The following is a 5,601-nucleotide window of genomic DNA, read 5'->3' as shown; positions in this document are numbered from 1 at the left end:
TCTAGCACTCCCTTTATCTCAAGGAGCCATATGTTTCTCATTCACCTGATACACTGTTTCCTTTCAACCCCCACATCCTCACCACCTGTTTGTTTGGGCACCAATAAATAGCCTGGGTTCCCAGAGCTCGGAGCCTTCGCAGCCTCCACACTTGCGGTGGCCCCCTGGTCCCACTTTCTCTCTCAAACTGTCTTTTCCTCATTCCTTTGACTCCACTGGACTTCGTCGCCCCCATGACCTCGTGTTGGGTCTGATCACCCCAACAAACAGTGAGATCCCATGAGCTTCTGGTTGGTGCACACATCCCCCCACCAGGACGGCGACGCCCCCGGCTCCACGGGACAAAGCTCCCACACTCAGGATCGTCCTGGACCTCACCCTAGATGCCTCTTCACCTGGGGGTTCATCTGTGTCCTTGATCTCATTCTCTATAATAAACCAGTAAACATAAGCAGGTGTTTCCCTGAGTTCTGGGTGCTGTTCTAGCAGATTATCGAACCCAAGGAGGGTGGTGTTGAGTCAAGGAAAATAAAAATCTCAGGACCCCCAAGCTCCTTAGGCCAAAGGGAAAGTTAAGCCCGGAGGCTGAGTGGCACCGCCCTCTCGCAAAAGCAGCCCTGTTCCTCCACAGCCTGTGTGTTTCGGTCTCCGGGCCCAGGAAACGGCAAAGGCCTCAGGTGTCTCGGGACACTGACCCCGCAAATCACTGATAAATATGCACCGTGCTGTTTGCAAAACCTCTCAAGATGGTGTCCTGCCATCAACAAGGACATGCCCGTTGTGACTTCAGGCCTGCAATCCAAGTCCATCTCCCAGAACGAAAGTCTTCCATTCCACACCGATCGTATAGATTATGAGTTTATCTTCCCAGGAGCAGAACAAAAACAAGATGACACCAGTCCCTCCTTCACCTACCCAGAGAGGTCTGCACAACTGGCTCTTCCTTTAGTCCCCCTTTCTCCTCAAACGCCCGCCTTAGCTTATGTAAAATGCAGACTTACTGGGCACTAACTGAAGTCTCACAGGAATGCAACCATTGGCCTAATGCTTACCTGCCTCTTCCTACCTGCCTGCTTCCCTTTAAGGAAGTGTATAAATACCAAACTTCCCGAAAACCTCTTGGGAAAACAGCCACAGATGTGCCTGGGTCTTGCATTTTTCCCAGATGCGCCTTAAAGCAGGCTTAGTAAACCCTGACGGGTAGAGAGCTTTGCCTCAGCCACTCATTTCAGGTATCAGTGTGAACCCTGATTTATAGCCCGTTGGTTAGAAGCTTGGGAGGCCTGGACTCGTGACTGGCATCTGTATTAGTCCATTTTCATGCTGCCAATAAAGACATACCCAAGACTGGGCAATTTACAAAATGAAGAGGCTTAATGAACTCACAGTTCTCCTGGGGAGGCCTCGCAATCATGGTGGAAGGTGAAAGGCACATCTCACATGGCGGCAGACAAGAGAAGAGAACCTGTGCAGGGAAACTCCCCTTCATAAAACCATCAGATCTCGTGAGACTTATTCACTATCACGAGAACAGCACAGGAAACACCCACCCCCATGATTCAATTACCTCCCACCGGGTCCCTCCCACAACACGGGGGAATTGTGGGAGCTACAGTTCAAGATGAGATTTGGGTGGGGACACAGCCAAACCATGTCAACATCTCAAATGGGGACAGTCTTGTGGGACTCAGCCCTTCGCCTGTGGGATCTGAAATGAACCCTGTTTCAGGATGGGAGTGAATTGCAGGACACCCAGCTGGTGTCAGAGAATCAGTCAGTGTGGAAAGAGGCAGAAAATTGAGTGGTGTGGGGAAAACTCACACATTAGGAATGAGAGTGGTCTGTGTGAGAGCATAGAGAAACTACGTTTTTCTCAGATTCATACTGACAACAGAAGCGATACCACAGGTGGAAGAAAACAGTGTGTCTCTTTCTGGTCCAGGCAAGGGGTGGAGGCTGTTTTTGACTTTCACCTTCTTCTGTGGGTTCATCTCTCTCTTGCTTGTTGGCTCTGAAGATTATTTATTTTTTCAACAGCTCAGTGACTTAAAAAACATATATGTTTTAAATACAGCACTTTAAGCTTTATTTATTTCTTTAGAGGCAGAATCTCATTCTGTTGCCCAGGCTGGAGAGCAGTGGTGCGATCTAGGCTCACTGCAGCCTCTGCTTCCCGGGTTCAAGCAATTCTCCTGCCTCAGCCTCCTGAGTAGCTGGGATACAGGCACCCACCATCACGCCCAGCTCATTTTTGTATTTTTAGTGGAGATGGGGTTGTCCTTTTAGAAGTTCCTTTTAGAAGGGTTGTGAATAGTGTTTAGTCAACCTTACTTACTAAAACAGAAACTCAGAAGCAATTTCTAAAAATTCTGTGTTGCTGAGTCTTCACTTTCTTGTCACAGTTTTGTCAGGTGCTCACTGCCTGCCATCCTGTGAGACACTGGCTTCCCAAGCAGCCTCCAGTGCTCTGCTGTTACAGACGCCTGGGTCTGGGGGCTCCAGCCTTGCAGCCCACCTCCTCCTCCGCCGGCTCCTGCCTTCCCTCCCCACGAGTCAAACCTGCTAGACTGTGGCCTGGGCCCTAAAGCCTCCGGAACTGGGAGAAATGGTGTCTGTTGTTCAGCCCTCCAGGCTTACTCTGTGGGTTTTTTTTCTGGCAGCCAGAGCTGACAGAGGCAGCAGGGAAGGGACAGGTGGGTGCCTGAAGCAGAGGTCGGCATAGGGCGGTGTCACAAGGAGGCAGGAAGGAGATGTCTGTAGGATGTCTTCTAGGAGATGCTGTGGGATTTGGCGACTTGTCGGGGAGAGAAGCCCAAGGGGCCTCCCAATTCTGTGTCCCAGAAGATGGGAAAGATGGTGAGGCCCCCACCCAAGTGGATGCCATGGCTGAATTATGCCCCCTGGTTCATATGTTGGAGTCCTCACCGCAGTATCTCAGAATGGGACCTTATTTAGAGATAGGTCTTTACAGGGTGAGTAGTTAAAATGTGGACCTCATGGATTAGGGTGGGCCCTAATCTAATCTGTGTCCTTATACAAAGAGATGAGGATGCAGACACACACAGAGGGACGAGCACGTGAGGGTACAGGGATGGCAGCATCTGTAAGCCATGGAGAGAGGCCTCAGGAGGACCTGGCCCTGCAGCACCTCGATGGCGGATTCTGGCCTCCAGACTGTGAGACAATCCACTTCTGTTGCTGAAGCCACATGGTTTGTGGGGCAGCCCTAGCAAACTCACATAGCAGGGAACAGGGGGTTCCCAAATGCCTGGGAGTGCAACTCAGTGAAAATTGTACATTTCTCTAATCACACAGAGGCTGAAACGAAAGAATCACAACGCAAACTCGTGAGAGGTACGGATCATATTTATTTAGAAGATCCAGCCCAGGTACTTACAAGGCGAAGCCTTGGGGCAAAGAAACCAGGCCAGGTCGGAGGTAGAAGAGGAGACTGGGCACCCCTCCTCCTCAGGAGAGGATCCTGGGATCTCTAATAATTCTGAGTCCTCCAGATCAACTCCAAAAGCAATCGGAGCTCTGGCAGCTCAGGCAGGATGAAGACGAAGGGTGGAGGAGACAGGAGGTTACAGGGACCCGGGAGAGGTGGCAGCAGGTCAGAGGATTCCAGTTTCAGCGTGTTTCCAGCAGGCTCACAGGAGGGGCCCAGGGATGTGGGATCTTGACGCCCTGAGAAGGTTGAAGTGGTGAGGTCAGGAAAGGAAAAGGGGATTGCGGGAGAATTGATGGGCAGGACCCAGCACGCCGGAAGCCCTCATGACCTCAGAGGCTGAGCGGCTGAGTACTGAGCCCTGAACACTAGGCTGCCTTAGTCCAGAGGAGGACAGGCTCAGAGACATGCTTCAGGAATTCAGGCCACAGCTGCAGTCATTCCTGGAGGCCCAGATCTGTAGGACCAGCTGAGGTTTGTGGGCAGAGCCTCAGATCTTGCACTGGTAGCACACGGGGACACAGCAGCTGGACTGGGAACAGCAGGGTTTGCAGCAGCTGGACTGGCAGCAGGATGACCCACAGCCTGAGGAACAACAGCAGGGTTTGCAGCAGCTGGACTGGCAGCAGGATGACCCACAACCTGAGGAGCAGCAGCAGGGCTTACAGCAGCTGGACTGGGAGCAGCCACAAGAACCACAGCCCCCCTTGGAGCCCCCACAGGAGCCACAGCCCCCCTTACAGCCCCCGCAAGAGCCACAGCCCCCCTTACAGCCCCCGCAAGAGCCACAGCTGCCCTTGGAGCCTCCACAGGAGCCACAGCCCCCCTTGGAGCCTCCACAGGAGCCACAGCCCCCCTTACAGCCCCCGCAAGAGCCACAGCCGCCCTTGGAGCCTCCACAGGAGCCACAGCCCCCCTTGGAGCCCCCGCAGGAGCCACAGCTGGAGCAGGAACAGGCTGGCACACAGCAGCACACGGGCTTGCAGCAGTACACGGGCACACAGCAGCTGGAGCCACAGCCCCCACAGCCCCCACAGCCGGAGCCACAGCCCCTACAGCTGGAGCCACAGCCCCCACAGCTGGAGCCACAGCCTCCGGAGCAGCCACAGCAGCCCATGGTTCTGGTGGATTGAGGGTGGAGCAGGTAGAGGAGCAGGTGAGAGGCAGGTGGCAGGTGCAGGTGTGGAGCTCCCTGAGCCCCAGCTCTTTATATTCCTGCCCAGGTGTTTGTACTGATCACATGAATACTTCTGTTGTTGTTTCTGTTGTTTCACATGCACAAGTGTTATTTTTAATCTCTTCACCGTCCTATGAGCCGCCATCAGCTCAAGCCAAGCTCTACTTTCCTTGGTTTCTAAATTTGGCCTCTTCCTCATAGGCGTTTCCCTTTGTTAGAAGACACTGGGCTCCCTCTCCAGCGGGTGTCCTAGGAGTCTGGGAGGCAGTGGTGGCTTGGCTTGTCCTTGGCGCTCAGGGCTCTCCTCACTGATGCAGACCCTCCACCACCTGACATTGGTGTTTATGTCAACGGTGGTCATTTTGTAAAATAAATAAGGCAAAACTTAAAAAAATAAGCTGAAAGAAAAGGCTGCCTATAGGTTCCACCGCTTAAAAACTTCCAGTATAAATATTTTGTCAAATTTGTAAAACAAAGTTTTGAAGAGCGTGGATTGTAGTGTGGCCCTGGTTCTCCTTTGCCTTTCTTACCTCTTCCTCCTGTGGTTCAGCTCACTCCTAACGACACAGATTAGACCCATGTTCACTTCAGACGAGCTGGGCTCACAGAGGGAACAGAGGAACACGACCCTTCCTAATGCTTTCAAGTGGTCCTCAATTAAGTCTTTGTAAAAATTCCACAAATCATTGGATATTCTTCAGATTTATTCTTCTTGAAGCCTACAAAAATTTTGATTAGGCGCCCTCTCTAATGCACTTTATTTTCTAAAAGATTAATTTTAATTTTTTTTTTGTTTTGAGAAGGAGTATCTCTCTTGTCACCAAGGCTGAAGTGCAGTGATGCGATCTCGGCTCACTGTAACCTCTGCCTCCTGGGTTCAAGCAATTTTCCTGCCTCAGCCTCCCTAGTAGCTGGGATTATAGGCACCCACACCAGGCCCAGCTAATTTTTTGTATTTTTAGTGGAGATGGGGTTT

General features: G+C 51.9%; 1 pseudogene; it reads left to right on the top strand.

The window, feature by feature from the left end:
• Positions 1–2,775: 2,775 nt before the first annotated feature.
• Positions 2,776–5,199, top strand: LOC112607384 (annotated as a pseudogene).
• Positions 5,200–5,601: the final 402 nt, after the last annotated feature.

This window comes from Theropithecus gelada, chromosome 14 (assembly GCF_003255815.1).
Source record: "Theropithecus gelada isolate Dixy chromosome 14, Tgel_1.0, whole genome shotgun sequence".
Lineage (NCBI taxonomy): Eukaryota > Metazoa > Chordata > Mammalia > Primates > Cercopithecidae > Theropithecus > Theropithecus gelada.
This window is presented reverse-complemented; position numbering and strand designations above follow the sequence as displayed.